This window comes from Mustela nivalis (assembly GCF_964662115.1).
Source record: "Mustela nivalis genome assembly, chromosome: X".
Lineage (NCBI taxonomy): Eukaryota > Metazoa > Chordata > Mammalia > Carnivora > Mustelidae > Mustela > Mustela nivalis.
Window position 1 is genome coordinate 119,423,933 of NC_139040.1, and position 18,788 is coordinate 119,442,720.

Genomic DNA, 18,788 nt, shown 5'->3' on the forward strand with positions numbered 1-18,788 from the left:
TAAATAAACAAACAAACATACATAAAAGTGCTAAAAATGAAAAACACAGTTAAGAGAAATGAAGGGGGGCGCCTGGGTGGTTCAGTGGTTTAAAGCCTCTGCCTTCAGCTCAGGTCATGATCCCAAGGTCCTGGGATCGAGCCCCACATTGGGCTCTCTGCTCAGCAGGGAGCTGCTTCCCCCCCTCTCTCTGTCTACTGTCTGTCAAATAAATAAATAAAATCTTTAAAAAAAAGAGAGAGAAATGAAGAGTTCATTCAACAGGTTCTTCACTAGACTCAACTCAGCGAAGCAAAGAATCCATGAACTTGAAAATTAGTCAATAGGCATGACCCCAACCAAAATACTGCAAGAAAACATAGTGAAAAACAAAACAAAAACATTCAAGAAGGTTCTAACATACTGATAAATGGAATCTCAGAAATAGAATGGGACGAAAGAAATATTTGAAGAAATAATACCTGGAAATATTCCAAAATTAATAAGATACCTAACCACAAATCCCAAATGATCAGAAAAATAGTAAGACAAATACCCTTCACCCCATAAAATTTATTGCCAATACTCAGCACCAACATCACTTGAGGCTGAATTCCACAAGCTCTGCCATTGTTACTCATTTAAAAAAAAAAAAAAAAAAATCAAGTGGGGGCCAGATAGTTGAGTTCCAAGAGTATGTGACTCTTTTTTTTTTTTTTCTTTAAGATTTTATTTATTCATTTGACAGAGATCACAAGTAGGCAGAGAGGCAGGCAGGTGGGGGGGGAAGCAGGCTCCCCACTGAGCAGAGCCCGATGTGGGACTCAATCCCAGGACCCTGAGATCATGACCTGAGCCAAAGCCAGAGGCTTTAACCCACTGAGCCACCCAGACATGTGACTCTTGATCTCAGGGTCGTGAGTTTGAGCCCCATGTTCAGTGTAGAGATTACTCAAAGAAATAAAACTATAAGAAAAAAACAATAACACAAAATCAAAACATCTCTGTTAATATGACCACTAGGTCATCAATTCAGCTACATATGATGGCCACCTCACAATGCTCTCCTCTATATATGTAAGTCTCACTCTGTGTAAATGACTGTTGAAACCTAGGTCACAAACCTACATCCTAGCTGTAAGAGATTGAGGATGTGAGTTTTCTGGGCAAGTGAGACCCATAATATGAGAAATTACCAAAATGTAGAGAAGATATTTAAAAGTCTAAGACAGCATGCTTAAAAACAGGGGGCACCTAGGTGGTTCAGTCAGTTAATCATCAGAGTCAATTTTGACTCAGGTCCTGAGCTCAAGGTTGTGAGATCGAGCCCCACGTTGCACTCCACACTCAGTGTAGAGTCTCCTTGAGATTCTCTCTCCCTCTCTCTCTGCCCCTCCCTCAACGTGCACACACATGCACTCTCTCTAAATAAAGAAAAATCTTTAATAAATAAATAAAAACAAAAACGGGCGCATGGCTAGCTCAGTCGGAAGAGCATGTGAGTTGATCTCAGGGTTTTGGGTGTAACCCCCACGAGGGTATACAAATTACTTAAAAATAAGTAAGCTTTTGGAGCACCTGGGTGGCTCAGTGGGTAAAGCCTCTGCCTTCGGCTCAGGTTAGATCGCAGGGCCCTGGGATCAAGCCCCGCATCAGGCTCTGCTCAGTGGGGAGCCTGCTTCCCCTCCTCTCTCTCTCTCTGCCTGCCTCTCTGCCTACTTGTGATCTCTGTCTGTTAAATAAATAAACAAAATCTAAAAAAAAAAAAAAAACCAAACCTCAAAGCATATTATAAAAAAATAAATAAATAAGTAAACTTTTTTTAAAAAGCTATGTTTCGGGGCACCTGGGTGGCTCAGTCAGTTAAGCATCCAACACTTCGTTTCAGCTCAGGTTGTAATCTCAGGGTTGTGAGAGCGAGCCCTGAATGAGCCTTGGTGCTCAGCAGAAAGTCTGCTCAAGATTCTCTCCTTCTCATTTCCCCCTCACTCCCCTCCACCCCATGTGTGAACACATTCTCTCTAATAAATAAGTAAATAAAATATTTTTTTAAAAAAATCATGTTTGGGGTGCCTGGGTGGTTCAGTTCGTTAAGCAACTGCCTTCGGCTCAGGTCATGATCCTGGAGTTCTGGGATCGAGTCCCACATAGGCTCCCAGCTTCACAGGGAACATGCTTCTCCCTCAGACCTTCTCTCCTCTCATCCTCTGTCTCACTGTCTCCTTCTCAAATAAATAAATAAAATCTTTAAAAAAAAAAAAAAAGATCATGTTCAAAAAAATTAAAGATTAAATAAAAACAAGGGGCACCTGGGTGGTATAGTCAGTTGGGTGTTTAACTCTTGTTTTTGGCTCAGGTTGTGATCTTGAGGTCATGAGACTGAGTCCCAGGTCAGGTTCTGCACTCAGATGTGGGTTTCTCTTTCCCTCTCCCTCTGCCCCTCCCCTACTCCAGCACACTCTCACTCTCTCAAATATTTTTTGTTTTGTTTTGTTTTTAAAGATTTTATTTATTTATTTGAGAGCGAGAGAGAGAGCACAAGCAAGAGAAAGGAACAGAGAGGGAGAAGCAGGCAGCTGCGCAGGGAGCCCAAGAGGGGCTAGATCCCAGGACCTGGGATCATGACCTGAGCCAAAGGCAGACACTTAAACAACTGAGCCACCTAGGCACCCAGTAAATAAATCTTTAAAAAAATTTTTTTTAAAGGCGGGGGGGGGGGGGTCTGGGTGGCTCAGTTGGTTAAGCGACTGCCTTCAGCTCAGGTCGTGATCCCGGAATTTGGGATCAAGTCCCATATCAGGCTCCCAGCTCCATGGGGAGTCTGCTTCTCCCTCTGACCTCCTCCCCTCTCATGCTCTCTCTCACTCTCTCTCTCCAATAAGTAAATAAAATATTTTTAAAAAAATAAAATAAAGGGGGGCACCTGGGTGGCTCAGTGGGTTAAGCCGCTGCCTTCGGCTCAGGTCATGATCTCAGGGTCCTGGGATCGAGTCCCACATCGGGCTCTCTGCTCAGCAGGGAGCCTGCTTCCCTCTCTCTCTCTCTCTCTCTCTCTCTCTGCCTGCCTATCCATCTACTTGTGATTTCTCTCTGTCAGATAAATAAATAAAATCTTTAAAAAAAAAAAAATAAAATAAAATAAAGGGGTGCCTGGGTGGCTCAGTGGGTTAAGCCGCTGCCTTCGGCTCAGGTCATGATCTCAGGGTCCTGGAATCGAGTTCCGTATCGGACTCTCTGCTCAGCAGGGGGCCTGCTTCCCTTCCTCTCTCTCTGCCTACTTGTGATCTCTCTCTCTGTCAAATAAATAAATAAAATCTTTTTTTAAAAAATAAATAAATAAAATAAAACAAAATAAAAATGCGGGCACCTGTGTGGCTCAGTTGGTTAAGGAGCTAAGTCTTGATTTCCACTGAGGTTGAATCGGGTTCTGTGCTCAGTGGGGAGTCTACTGGAGATTTTTCTCCCTCTCTCTCCCTCCTCTGGCTATCCTCCACTCTCTCCTCTAAAATAAATTAAAAAACCTTTTAAAAAAATTAAAATAAAATAAAAATTAAACAACCTTTCATCTAACCAGCTAATGTTGTAGAGTGGATTCTTTAGTGAAGTCACAGCAGAGGCCATTTTACAAGGCACATATTTTATCTCACTATGGGAACACATTTTTTTTTTTAAAAGATTTATTTATTTGACAGAGAGAAATCACAAGTAGACAGAGAGGCAGCCAGAGAGAGAGAGAGAGGGAAGCAAGCTCCCTGCCGAGCAGAGAGCTCGATACGGGACCCGATCCCAGGACCCTGAGATCATGACCCGAGCTGAAGGCAGCGGCTTAATCCACTGAGCCACCCAGGCACACTATGGGAACACATTTAAAACCAGCCTCCCAAATAAAATCTTTTTTAAAAAAATGTGAGGGGGGGCGACGCATGCCTGGGTGTCGAAGTTGTTAAGTATCGGCCTTTGGCTCAGATCAGGATCCCAGTGTCCTGGGATGGACCCCCACATTAGGCTCCCTGCTTGGTGGGAAGCTGCTTCTCCCCTTCCCACTCCCTCTGCTTGCGTTCCTTCTCTCACTGTCTCTCTCTGCGCCAAATAAATAAAATCTTTTTAAAAAATAAAAATTTTTTAAGAATAAAATAAAACCAGCCTCCCAGGGTGCATGGCTGGCTCACGCAGCAGAGCTGCAACTCTTGATCTTGGGGTCTTCGGGTCATGAATTTAAACCAATGTTGGACCTAGAGATTACTTTAAAGAAAAAAATCAATAATAAATAAAACCAGCCTCCCAATCTGAGGGACATGAACAGTAATCTGGAGGTGTGTGAAGTCTTATGGTAAACAAGCAAACACCTTCACAGAATGTCAATTTTTGCTTAATGTACAATGCAGATATATAGAAGCACACCTATGCGTGCATACATGAGTTTGTTATGGAGCAGAACATAGCATTTCAATGAATTCATGCAATAAATCATGAAAATACTTAAAAGAAATGTCACTCTTCTAGTTGTGAATTTTGGCCTCCCCCTCATCTGTCATACTGTAAATGGTGGTAAAGTTTCAGGGGTGCTACAGGGAGCCATTAGCACCTAGTTACACACCAGTGTGGATCCAACACACAGTTATGTCCAAGAGCACTGACTAGATACAAGATAAGCACGTCTTTTGGGCTAGCAGAAAGGAAGATCCACTAGATAGATATTTGACAGAAAGGAGAAGCCACGAGACAAGGAAGGCACTGACACGAGGAGATGGGGAAGGGGGTCAGAAAAGATGTACCTTTCATAAGAGAAGTATTTGTCCAGCATTTCCTATGTGCCAGGCAATGCCCTAGATGCTGAGGCTACAACAGTCAACACCATGCCTCCAGGAGCTTACAGCAGAAAACTGATACTAGCCATTTATCCATTTTACCAAAGGCCCACCCCTATTTAAATTCCTAGTTTCAGGAATTTCAGACACTGAATTTTCCTATGTGAAAGTGAAAATGGACAGAAAAAAAAGCCAAAAGATAGCCATAAAGAAAGAAAAGATAAAAACATCAAAAAAAAGCATGAGTGGTTCATTTGGTCAAGAATCTGCCTTCAGTTCAGGTCATGATCCAGGAGTACCAGAAGTGCCAGGATGGAGCTCCCTCTCCCTCTGCTCCTCCCTCTGCTTGTGCTCTCTCTCTCTCTCTCTCTCTCTTTCTCAAATGAATAAATAAAATAAAATCTTCATTTAAAAAAAAAAAGGCATGCAATACATAAATCCATGTTACTTCTTGCTATTTTCCCAATTTTATATGCTCATTCTTCGACCCATGTCTTTGAATACACTATCTGCTGGAAAACCCCTTCCTTTCACTTAACATTCTGGGCCTCCTTTAAGACTCTTCACCACACTCAAGTATCACACTGCCTTCCCAGGCCCCTTAAGTCTGTATTAAGTGAACCACTTCTGGCCTAGAGTACCAGCACCCAGTATTTCCATCTGAATATGCATATCACCCTGCACTGTGGTCACGGCTCTTTGCCTCTTCTGCGGGATTACAAACTCCATGAGGGCACAACACTACAGCTTGGCTTTGTATCTCCATCACCTACCATGAAGCTGACACCAAGATTTTCAAATCATCACCCTTTCATTAAGTCAGAGAAAGACAAAGGAGGCCTTCCCTTCCCAACCCTGGACAGAAGGACAGACTCAAGAGCACAGCTCCAAATCAAGGACAATCACTGGATGCTAGAGAAACAACTAGCACAAAAACCTCACCGTCAAACTCAAAGAGCTAAAACGAGGCAACTCTTCTAAAATAAATGTTCTGGGGGGCACCTGGGTGGCTCAGTTGTTAGGCATCTGTCTTCAGCTCAGGTCATGAGCCCAGTGTCCTGGGATCAAGCCCCACATCTGGGCTCCCTGCTCAGCGGGAAGCCTGCTTCTAACCCCTCCATCTCCCACACCCCCTGCTTGTGTTCCCTCTCTTGCTGTCTGTCAAATAAATAATCTTTTAAAAAAATAAAATAAAATAAAAGTCCTGGGCTGAATAGGAAGCAAAAAAGTAATGTCAAAAACCACTGCAAATTTCAAGTTACCAGCACAGGGGTGGGGGGGCGGGGGGAGGAACGTTGACTAAGGCAACACAGAGAGAATACAGAGCAGGTATAGAATGGTTCAGAAAAAGCCTAAGAACTCAAGGCCAAAGTAAGCTAAGTTAGAGGCTGCATCAAAATAAATTTCAAAAGAAATACTTGAAGAAGGAGGTGATGCTATAGTTATTCTTTGTATATATGTGGAGGACAAAACCATGCAACAGCATTCTCCACAGGCACAAACAGCTTTACACCAAAAAAGACTTCATTACTCGATCATAAAAGCAAGCAAAAATTTTGCATGGCTGATGAATTCCAAAAAGAAGTGAGCATGTAGGAACACATACTGTAGAACAAGAAAGAAACAAATCAGCATATATAAAATAAAACCTTTGTAGCACTTTTATACACATAAGCTCACTTGAACATAAAAAGCTCAACAGAGACCAGTTTAATATAAAAGATAAGGTCACAGAATGTGAATCAGATTTGGAAATGGCACTTAATGGCCAAAGATCCGTATTCCTACACAGTATTAACAAAATTCTCTAAAAACATTATAGGTGCCCAAATGAGATTTCATAACATATGAAATAGCATAAATGCTGAAAATATTAAACTAGGCCTAAGACATTATATTTGAGGGGAAAAAAGAATAAAGCAAGTTTAATGCTGATATTTAATGAAACATTTCATTAAAACATTAAATACCTTGAGCAGATTAAAAGTGTGGGGGGTGGCAGTGAAGAATTTTAAGTTTAAATATGGAAGAGAGCTGACACTATTAGAAAAAAAATTAACTCGGTTATAAATAGAAATGACATTCCTATATAAGGTTAACAGAATGGTGAAGGATAAAAGGAGCCTTTAGAAAATCAAGGGTAATTTCTACAAAAACAATGAAAAGACTATCACAGATGACACTCAATCAAAGAAGCAGTTGCAAAAATTTTAGTGAGATGAGGGAAGAATATTTTACCTCGCACAGATTATGACCTTTCTGGTAAATTATCAAGGTTCCATTGAGCTAAAACTCTGGGGTTTTGTTTTGTTTGGGGGAGGAGGAAGGAGCATTTCATTTCCTGTCACACCCCTGCTTAAAACCTTCAAGAGTTTGCCAGAGGCCTTTGGACAAGCTCAAAAACCGAGTAGATGGCCTCCCAAGCCTTTTTAGGATTTGGCCCTTGCCTAACTCTGCTTCACCACTTGCTTCTCTACTTTCCAAGTCATTTTGGATTTATTTTCAGTTCTTTAAAAGGTTGTTTTTCAAAAGCCTCTATCTCTCTCACCCTGCCTGAGGGCATTTGTACCTGATGGCCAGGAAAACTTACTTCCCCAACTAGACAGGCCCTTCTCATCCTTCCGTTCTCACTTCAATGTTAACTCCCCAGTGCAGCCTTCCTACCTGCTCCCCGCAAGGACAGATTCCAATCCCTACCCTGTTACATAATCCCATAGCGCCTTGTATTTTGCTTCTGACTCAACTTGAAACTATAAATTCTTTAAGGGCAAGGCCTCCTTAAAAAAGTGGTGGGGGGGGCGGGGAGACTGGTGGCCTCAGTCAGTTGAGCATCCCACTCTCAGTTTGTTTGTTTGTTTGTTTGTTTTTTAAGATTTTATTTATTTATTTGACAGAGAGAGAGCACAAGTAGACAGACAGGCAGAATGAGAGAGAGAGGAAAGCAGGCTCTCCGCTCAGCAGAGAGCCCGATGCAGGACTCGATCCCAGGACCCTGAGATCATGACCTGAGCCGAAGGCAGCGGCTTAACCCACTGAGCCACCCAGGCGCCCCCCACTCTCGGTTTTGACTCAGGTTATGATCTCACAAGTAGGGCTCCAAGTTCAGCATGGAGTCTGCTTGGATTCTCTCTCTCTCTATCTCTATCTCTCTCTCTCCCTCCCTCCTCCCCTCCGACCCCTCCCCCAGCATGCACATGGCTCTAATAAATAAATCTTTAAAAAAAAAAAAAAAAAAGAGGGCACCTGGGTGGCTCAGTGGGTTAAGCCTCTGCATTCTGCTCAGGTCATGATCTCAGGATCCTGGAATCAAGTCCCATATTAGGCTCTCTGCTCAGCAAGGAGCCTGTTTCCTTCTCTCGCTCTCTCTGCCTGCCTCTCTGCCTACTTGTGATCTCTCTGTCAAATAAATAAATAAAATATATTTTTTAATTTTTTTAATTAAAAAAAAGAAAGAAAGAAAGAAAGGGCAAGCCTTCATCTTTTACCTATCACCCTATCCATCTTCCACCACAGTTTGGTACACAGAAGATAGTATTTGTTAAATGAAGGACAGATCCACAGGATGTAGGACAGGTTATTTTAGAAAGAAAAAATTGATAAAGTATGAAATACCAATCTGCTCAAAATTAGATTTTGTCTACCTCAACTGTTTTCCATTATTAACAATTAAAACAAAACCTTCTTTGGGGGGGAGCCTTTTAATTTGCAATACTAATCTTAAAATTTTAGTGGTAATATTACTAATAACAATTATAGTACTAGCAGGGCACCTGGCTGACTCAGTCAGTACAGCATGCAACTCTTGATCTCAGGGTCACGAGTTCAAGGCCCACACTGGACACAGAACCTACTTAAAAAAAAAAAAAAAAATTACAGTACTAGTAATTAAAGTTAATACATTCTGTGAGAGACTAATAAACCAGATGGGGTGTGTGGATAAATTCTAGGATATGAACCAACTTTTGTAATCTCTGAAAAATTCTATCAGGAAACTAGTTTCCACCCAGCTAGTATCAGAGTGATTGGGCAAACCCAAGTCAGTAAGCTGTGCTTCAGCTATTACTTATCACCATTTTTTATCTGCCATATCTTCCTTAAGTGAATGTATGTGTGCTTAATCTGATTATTACGATAGGATCTTACACTGCCAAGAACCTAATCTTCAGGCATAATACAAAAGACAAATACAAAACTGAGATATAAAATTGCAACTTATCTAGGGCCTGTGGCTGGTTCAGCTGGAAGAACATGTGATTCTTGATCTCGGGGATTGTGAGTTTGAGCCCCACACTGGGCATAGAGATTATATTAATAAATAAACTTTTAAAAATAATAAAGTTGCAACTTACAAAAAAGGGGGGTAGTCCTTAAAAATAATTAAATAGATAAAATATTCATCTATGGTTTTTTTAACGTCCAGAAATTAAAGTTGGCACATTCAAAATGCCTATTTCCCTCTAATCAAAAAGGTTACACTGTCAGAAAGCACTTCATTATGTAACTATTTGACATTAGACCTTTCTCTTACAAAGAATACAAAGTAACAACAGAATCATACAGCCATAGCTGTTAAACGGTTAAAAAAAAAAAAAAAAGTAAACCTACTTCAAACCAGTTATAACTGAATTTACAGTAAACCATTATTATCAGAGCAGTGCTGTGTCCAATCTGTTTGTTATTAAAAATCCAGACAAAATCTACCACACAAGGAGTTATTGATTTACCTGCCTGGCACTTGTAAGGGTCACTTTCTATAGAGAAACATTCAACTAAAAGCAATGAAAGTTTGTTTCCAAAACACTTTATACTTCCAATCAAAGAATTGCCTTCTTCTGTTCTATTATGTGTACCCAAAAAACATCCCTAAACTATCCTATCAACAATGTCCATCTACACATGCAGTACACTGAGCAAAGGTGAGCAACTGGGAGCGTGGAGATCAGCCTATGCTGTACAAGTCGTTCCCAAGGTAGCTTTACTCCCACATCTATTCTTTCAGGGTAACTAAAAAGAAAATGATGCAGGCAGGAAAACAGCTGTAGCTCCGGTACCTTGCAGGTTGTGTCTAAATCCCACAAGCGACTGTTTAGCTCTCTTAATGATGGGTCTTGTAACACACACACATAATTACAAGACGCTTCAAGTAGCAGAAAATTCTATTTTCAAGCAGAAACATTTTTGTCAGAGTCCAACTTCTATGTATTAAGAAGCAACAATGACACGTCTCTGTAAACTTCATTTACCTCCAGGTTTTATTTCACTGAAGTCATAACAATTACAGAAGAGATACCCATCTGCAAATTGTAGTGGCTGCCATTTAGAGTGCATCTAAACCACAAAACTGAATTCAAGGAGTATCTTCACCACCTTTATTAGTGTAGCAAATTTAATCAAAGTCAGTCAAAAGTTACAGTGGAACATGCAGAAACATGAAATACCAAGTAGTTAATTAGAAACAGCTACATCATTTTGGGTGTAAATAATTATGTACAACCTTCATTTATGAAGAAACAGAATTAATGACCCTTCATTATAAAAGTCTACACTTCTAGGGGCACCTGGGTGGCTCAGTGGGTTAAGTCTCTGCCTTTGGCTCAGGTCATGGTCTCAGGGTCCTGGGATCAAGACCTGCATCGGGCTCTCTGCTCAGCAGGGAGCCTGCTTCCCCCCTCTCCCTGACTGCCTCTCTGACCACTTGTGATCTGTCAAATAAATAAATAAAATCTTAAAAAAAAAAAAAAAAAAGTCTATACTTCCAGTTGCCCTATCCATAAGTGCTGATGGACCTGAGTCCAGCCTCCTCCCACATGACTGAAGGTCAGGCGGCCTTACCAATGTAGTTAACTACAGGAGGCATATTAAGACCTCTAGTACCACCCCAGAAGTGACTTTTCAGTAGGACCTCAACATATGTTTGCACAATCAGATTCCTAAAGAGAAGCAGAAAGCATGTTCTGAAGAACACAAGTTCAGGTCAGACATATCTGGATGAAACTGCCTCTGCTACAGCCTAGCTGGGTAATCTGAGCAAATTATTTTCTCTCTGAGCCCATCTGATCAAATGTTTAGGAAAATAAGGAAAATATCTACCTCACACAGGTATTGTGAGAACACACATACACACATCTATCCATGCAAATGAATTATTTACTATAGTATCTGGTCTTCAGTAAGGCTCAGTAAATACTACGTTATAATTTAATTATTATAAAGACTACCCAAAAGAGAGACCACTCCCAAAACAGGACCTTAATTAGAACTATTTCCAACACAAATGTTTCTAAGAGCTTAATTCAAAATGTTGACAATCAATTTCAAAGACCTGAATGGGCTAGGTCCTTTATTTTAACCTTGTAAGTAATTTTCTGTTAATTCTGAAATCTTAATTGTCTAAATGTTATCAGGTTCTTTAGGTAGAAACTCCTCACTCAGCTCTCATACCCACTGAAAGAACTGCACCCAACTTCATATCTCAGTATTATGAAGTAAATGTACAAACTTGAATGAGAAATGAGGCCAAACCTTTGAGTAATCTAGCCATCATGTGCTGCTGTATATGAAGGAAACATTCTAGAAATTATCAATAATTTAAATCCAAACACAAAAATGATGCATTGTCAATAAAACATTTCTAATGTTGAGTTTAAGATTGAATTGGAAATCCCTCCCAAACAGAAAGTTTAAACTTAGTCTTTTAATTGCAGTGTTTTCCTAAGTTGCAATATGTGACCCAATTGACAACATCAGATGATAAAGAACCTTTGAGATTCTATCTCCTCCTCTACCAAGGAATTTGATGCTACAAACAAATAAAACAACCTTTGGAATCAAAAACAATCAAATTCTGAGTAAACAGCCTTTTACTATGTAGTAAGTAACTCCACACTTAAAATTTTGCTATTCTCATACCAAAGTTAAGGGTTATCTAAAAGATTGCCCTCACATTTTGGGTCTGTGTATGTGGGTGGTTTCTTTTAAATGCCTTATTATTTGGTATCAATTTATCACATGAAAAATCTTGTCCCCACATTTACGGCCAAAAATAAAGCACTAAGCTAACATACCTTCTCAAACCTAGAAGAAATGAAAGAGATAACTACAAGTTATCAGAATGGAAGGGGAAAAAAGGTGAACTTTTAACAGACGTTTATTTTCTTGGTTCACTTCCTTACAAATTTCCTACACCCATATTCTTAGATATAGCTGAATTTTCTATCACAAAGTAAACTGAAACACAAATCATAATGAAAGGTTAAATTTCTGCAACAGAAGCCACTGTCATTTCCAACAATGCAACTATTGTTGAGAGTCTCTCACAGATTCTTGGACACAGTGGTGAAGCAAGACTGGGGGGGGGGGGCACACTTGAAGGAATTTCTCCACTTCTGTATTTTAGTTTGTAATGGAACAATACTGCACCTTCAAAGTAGAAATACCATGTAAAATCTGGTTCTCATTAAATGACTTCCTTAACCCCATGCAACATATCTGGAACAGAATACAACTGATTCGCAATCAGTCAACCTTCTATTACTCATCTATGCGAGATGGCCCTGCAATTTCCCTCCATGGGAGCCTTTTCTTCTAAAACCCCGGGGAATACTGTAGATGCCACACTCTGATTTAAATGACTGCAAGAAAATTGCAGTGAAAATAATGGCAGATTTAGTCTGGGGAACTTGCATAAGTCTCAAAAACCTGAAATAAGGGGTAAAAAAAACCTTCCACAAGCCCCTAAATCATGTCTAAATTATAAATCTGACCAGGAAAAAAGAAATTCTCTCTGGAGAAAGAATGTTTATTTCTAATGTTTTTAACATATCAAGTTTTGTTTTAAAAACTAATTAATCTTAGGAAACATTCCACATCAGCAAACCTAGAATACAAGACGCACAAATATATACACACACATATGCATCAAATTAATCACTGCATTATGTTTAAAAGGCAAGACAATTCAACAAGATTTGACACTCCAGTTGAAGACCCTCCAAACTCTTCTGAAATGGTCGATTATTTAACACTCTCGGAATGATTAACTTTATTTAGCATGCCTCTTTTGGAATTTTATTATTTAATACAGCCAAACCGATTTTTTTTTTTTCATCTTAATTAGGTTTCCTTGTACTTGCGAAATGCTCAGCATACACTGTGCTGGCAGCTTTAGTTCTGCAGCTTCTTTCTTCTGGCTCGTTCCCCCCTCACCCAACCCCCCAACCCCCCACCCTGAAAAAAAAGATTTCCTTCCCAAATGTTCTCTTCTCTGCATTTGTCAACAGAAACACCCACTGGTGGTGTCAAACTGGTAATACTGCTGCAGGCTTCCTTACTCCTGTTCCAGCGTGAACGCCAAAAATGCTCAAACCTAAAATAGTACTTTTAATAAAGAAATTAGAAAAATTGCTAAGATACTCAAGTACCATGTTCTCAAAAAGAGGCACACCTTTTTAAAATATGTATTATTCATGAACCGTAATTGGGTTGCTAAATAGAAGATTATACTACCCCCCAACACTAAACACACAAGTAAACATAGGTTCTTCACATTTTGCAATTAAAATGTTTTAAAACACTTAAGTTAAAAAAAAATTTACATCTAAATGTCGTTCACATAATTCCGAATAGCCTCCGTAATGATGCCTTTTTTGTAACCCAACAGCAAGAAAGGCGCAAGCTGGAAATGTTACCTAAAACGACAATCCTATTCTATACATATTTACGCCTCCCGTTCCAGCCAAAAGCTCTCAGACAAATTAATTTGTGTAATCTCTTACATTAACTACATAACCATTACGTCCAAACAAACCTAGTTCAGATTAACAGACGGAAATTATTCTGTGTCTGCAATACTTTCTAAAATCAGCCTAAATTTCAGCCAATTAAAATAGACTGTGTTAACAGAACACTGATCTGCAACTACTTAAATATCACAGCATCCGCCTAATCTCGCTGTGGAGATACTAAGGTCAGGCATCAGTGCTTTAACACTCAAGTGAAGCGAAGAAAGAAAAAGGAAAAAAAAAAAAAAACCCCTCAAGGAAGATCTGCCTTTACACAGAAATACGTTCGGGTTATTTTTCCCCCAACGTGGGCATAAAACGTGTCAATGCGAGAAGGACCTGTTCGTTTGGAAATGGTTCCAAACCCCAGGATTTCATTTCTATGAGGGTCCAAAGGCTACGAAGGTCTGGGAAGCGGCCAATTTCTGCTTCTCCCCACTATGCCAGTCGGGAACTTCACAGCAACGCCTGAAACTTGTTGGGAGGAGGCTGGAAGAGATGCGGGGCAGGCGGCGGGTCGTTCGCCCACCCTCGCGGGCAGCCAAGGTCAGTCAGCAGGGCCCGGGCTCCGGCCCCGGCTCGCAGCCCCCGGCGAGTCCCGGACTCCCTCCGAACTCGGGCTGGGGGCTCCGCCGCACAGGCTCCTCCTCGGCGCCGGCGGGAAGGGGCTTCCCTCGCCGCAAGCCCGGGGGAGCTCTCGCCGCGGGGGCGGCGGGGCGGGGACGCCGCAGACCCGCTGCTGAGGGGAGCCCCGCTTGGCTGCCGCGACCCGCCGCCCCTCCTCATATCCTCTCGTCTCCCCACGCCCCAAAATTCAGACCCAAACTCTCGCCGGGGAAGCCCTTCCACTGGCGCAATGGGGCACTGAGGAGGGGCCACTCCGAGCTGGAGCACCCTCGCCGCGTCGCCCTGTTCTGGGGAGGACCTGCGCCGCCGCCCCTTCTCACGTCTGCCCGGGGGGACCGGGTGGGTCCCCTGTCTCAGAAGAAGATGGGTGGCGCGAAACCGACGTGGGGCACGAAGATCTGATGGGCGGGTGGCGGCTCAACTACTCACCCAGCCGAGTCCCCCACCTCCAGCCGGGGACCCCACAGCTCCTGAAGCCGCCGTCGCCGATTTACCTTTCCCAGTGGCACGGACAACTAATGGAAACCTCCGGCCCCGCCCTCTCGCCGAAGCGAACGCGCAGCCTAATTTGCTAACTGGCCCGCCCTGGCCGTCCCGTTCGGGCCAATAAAGAAGCTTCGAACACCCAGCCAGGTCCCGCCCCTTCCCCTCCCACTTCTGGTAGAAACCAATGCGGAAAGAGCGCTCGTCCTCGAGCTCGGGCCTGCGCGCCCCGCCTGTGCCGCTCGTGCTCGGCCCCAGAAAGTCTAAGAGGGCTGGCTTCTTGTATAAGCTCGCCCGCGCGCGCTCACGCGCGCGCCGCATCCCCTCGCGGGCCAGGTTTGGTTGTCCAGCCAGACCCCAGCAACCTGGGCTGGGAGGCTGGGAGAGGCGGGGCCCGAGCCTCGTGCGGTCGCGGGGAGGGGGTTGGGGGGGGAGGGTAGGAGGCGTTGGGGAGGGGGAGGGGCGGGGAAAATCGTGACTAAGAAAGGGGTGGCTGCGGGGAGTGGAGGGCCAAAGAGGCCCGGGAATCCGCCTCTCACTGCGGAAAAAAAAGGGGAATCCTGCCTGCGGCACAGCTATCCTGGCCTCCCTCCAGAGGGACACGTGCGGGGGGGCCGGGAGGGGTGGGTCGTGGAAGAGCGCAGAGAACACATTTGGGGTGGGAGCCGAGGCACTACTTGGAAATAAAGGATGGAGGACGGTTTATCCCCGTCTTTGGTAAAAATGATACCGAAGTCCATTGCAGCTTCTGCCCAACTGTTGGCAGCTGTTCGTGCACACTCACACGCGCTCATATACACACATTCACACATAAGCTCATCCATCAGCCTGCGGTCCCTTGGGTGAATTTGGAGCAAAGAACTAGTAGCCTGAGGATTCCTTACACAGCAGCTGGATGCATGCAAAAGGCTGTTGCAGCAGAGGCATCAACCCACAGTTCAGGTCCAATGCTCCGCCACACAAGATTCCCCAGCTGGCAATGAAGTCATCCACCCGACCAGCAGAAATGTAAAAAGATCTTAACACCTACCAAGGATCAGGTTTCCAATGAGGATAAGGAGATGATGAAATGGAAAGGGATACATTTCCAATGCCACTTTTTGAAAATTAAGAAAAATAATCATCTTGTTTAAAGGCATTGTGGACAAATCTCTGTAAAGCTGCATAGTAATTTCCACTTAAAGCAAAGAAGGAAAATGGGGTTTTTTCTGGTTTGGGAAAAGCACAGAAAAGCAGTCTATGAGGTCATAGCAGCCACCAAATGAGAAATAAGCAGTACTGTGCAGTAATGGGAAATAGATACCTTGGATTAAATCCACTTAATCTATTCCTGTCGTGAATCTGGTAACAATATATAACAACATGCTGGGTTTGGCCACTTGTGGTGCCAGGACACTAGGGTTTTCTTTTTCATAGCATGGTGAATATTTGATGAGGAAATGAAGGTGCCTGTTATCCCTTCAGCTTTTCAGGAAGCATATTGGAAAATTTTTTAGGTAGGAACAGTGAATTAGCAGTGAGGGGAAAATGAAGTCAGAGCCAACAGCAGATCTCTGCAGAGTCTCCTGCCTCCTCCAGATGCAAAGTAACAGTGCGGTGACCTAGAGCATCACCCAAGCGGAGCCAGAATTCCTGGGCCAATCGTGCCATTTTCATCCCTGTGTGTTAGCACCTTCGAGCATGACTTCTGAATCAAATGAAGAATGGTTTATCCATATAGACTGAGAAAAACCAATAACTGAATATTCATTGATACAGGTCCAGTTTAGTTTTAAGTGGTAATATTAGATGTTTTATAATGTGCCCCCACATATATGTAACCATGACCTTCCACTTAGGTACATTTACTTTGATCTGGTTTTGAGGACTTGGTGAAGGGTTTCTTGGAACCACACCCAGTTCGGTTCATGGCAATATAGATCAAAAGTATATATTTTCTAGGCCAGTAAGAGTTAAAAAGTACCACTGCCATTTAACTGAGCTCTTTTCTTATGTAGAAAGAACACTAATACTTAACCACTGAATGAATGCCTGCTCTGTGCCAAGAATTTTACATACATTTAGAGCTGCCAGATAAAATACAGGAGGCCTGTTAAATTTGAATTTCAGATGAGCAGTAAGTAACTTTTTAGTGTAAGTATGTATTTTTATCCTGGATACATGTGGAACAAGGGTAGAAGACTAAATAAGCTTTCTAATCATTGTCCAAAAAATCATTTTTGAAATTGCCCCTCTGGGCCCAGACCTCATAACAAAATTGGAATCTGGGAGAAAAGCTTAAGAACCAAATCAATGTGTCCCTGTGTAGTGTTTGTAGAAAGAGGTGCCCATACTAACACTGAAAAATCTTTTGCTTTTTATCTGAAATTCAAACTTAACTGGGAATCCTGTATTTTTTTATTTGGTAAATCTGGCAACCCTACATATATTATCTCTGAGGCTCATGATTCTCTGAAATATCTTCTGTTAGGTCCCCTTTTTCTAGATAAAGCAATAGCTTCAGAGGTTCTCCGGCATCTATTTGTTTCATCCTCCTTCTAATAGAACCCCAACTGTGTTCAGGTATCCACACTGCCAGGGTGGAAAGTGTTTATCAGTCAATCAGTGACTAAGTCCCAATTAGACTAAAGGAAAGGACTTAACATCCTGTGATTTGAGGGAAACATTTTCCTTTCTACCCTGCTGGATGAACAAGGAAGCAAGAACCTGAGTTGCCTCTGGCAGCCATTTTGTGATTGGAAAACCAAACTTTGGTCAAAGTCCATACACTACATAAGGCAGAGTTGAAAAATAGAAAAAAGAAGCAAACAAAAAACCTGGGTTCTTGATGACAACTCCGAGTTGCTTAATTAAACAAATTCTGCCCTTGCCTTGCATTTAAGACCGATGAGTCAAGGTTTCTGTTAGATGCCTCAAGACTATCCCACTACATAGCCCATGTGTGCTACTCATTATTAGTCTCAGTAATAAATGAATAAATGTCCAGCAAGATGTAAGACAATGTGGGGTGCCTGGGTGGCTCAGTGGGTTGAAGCCTCTGCCTTCGGCTCAGGTGATGATCCACATGGTGGGGGGGGGTCTCTGCTCAGCAGGGAGCCTGCTTCCTCCTTCCTCCTCTCTCTCTGCCTGCCTCTCTGCCTACTTGTGATCTCTGTCTGTCAAATAAAATAAATAAAATCTTTAAAAAAAAAAAAAGATGTAAGACATTGTTATTCTGGTTACACATTGGATAGGTCTGGAAGACTAAATAACCTTCTAATCATTGTCAAAAAGCATTTATGTTAATACTTACCTGGCAGAGAAGATACCAAGATCACGAGGGTGGTTCTCTCAGAGCGAGTCTTGTCCACTACTCTCAGATCATTCTGACCCCAGCGATTTCCCCAAATGTGGGAAACTCAACTGAAACTTCTGTTGGTGTGCTGGGGGGGAGGGGGCGGGGGTAAGGGGTAGGGGAGTGGCAGTGACACAAAGCATATGTGAAATGCCTGTTGGGCTTAGACCTCATAATGCAATCAAGATCTAGGAGAAAAAACTTAAAAATCAAATCAATGTGTAAATTTTTTAAAGATTTTATTTCTTTATTTTGACAGAGAGAGAGAGAAAGAGTGAGCACAAGCAGGGACAGTGGGAGAGGGAGAAGTAGGCTCCCCACTGAGTAGGGAGCCAGATGGGGGGCTTAATCCCAGGACCCTGGGATGGCAGATGGCAGAAGGCGGATGCTTAACCAACTGAGCCACCTAGGCCCCCCATTGTGTAAATGTGTAGGTTTTGTAGGAAGAGGTGAGCCTTAGTTATTCCTTGGCCCTGCTCAGAGCTTAAACCAGACTGTCACATCTTACATGTTTTCATTTAAAGTTCATGCCATTTGGGAAAATGTCATTTTAAAAACGCGAATCCAGTACCTTATTTTAAACTATTAAAACCTCTACCCTATCCTCCAGGCACTAAGTTTAACCACAAACAGTGTGGAACGCACAGAAATGTCAGCCTCAAAAGACTCAAGAGGGAAAACCACACCAGAATAGAATACCATACGAAAGTGGATGGTTGGCAAAGCAGTGTAGTTAAGTGGCTAAAACTATAGACATATAGTTATGTCCCTGGACAA

The 18,788-nt window shown here is 42.4% G+C and overlaps 1 protein-coding gene across 2 annotated transcripts in view; it reads right to left on the reverse strand.

Annotated features, from left to right (window-relative positions):
* CDKL5 (cyclin dependent kinase like 5) overlaps positions 1 to 14,771 on the reverse strand; it is a 225,322-nt gene extending 210,551 nt beyond the window's left edge. For both annotated transcript variants that reach the window (XM_082718372.1, XM_082718369.1), the window contains exon 1: positions 14,624 to 14,771. The gene's annotated coding sequence lies outside the window, so the exon portion shown is untranslated. The remainder of the gene's footprint in view (positions 1 to 14,623) is intronic.
* Between the last annotated feature and the right edge of the window lie 4,017 nt (positions 14,772 to 18,788).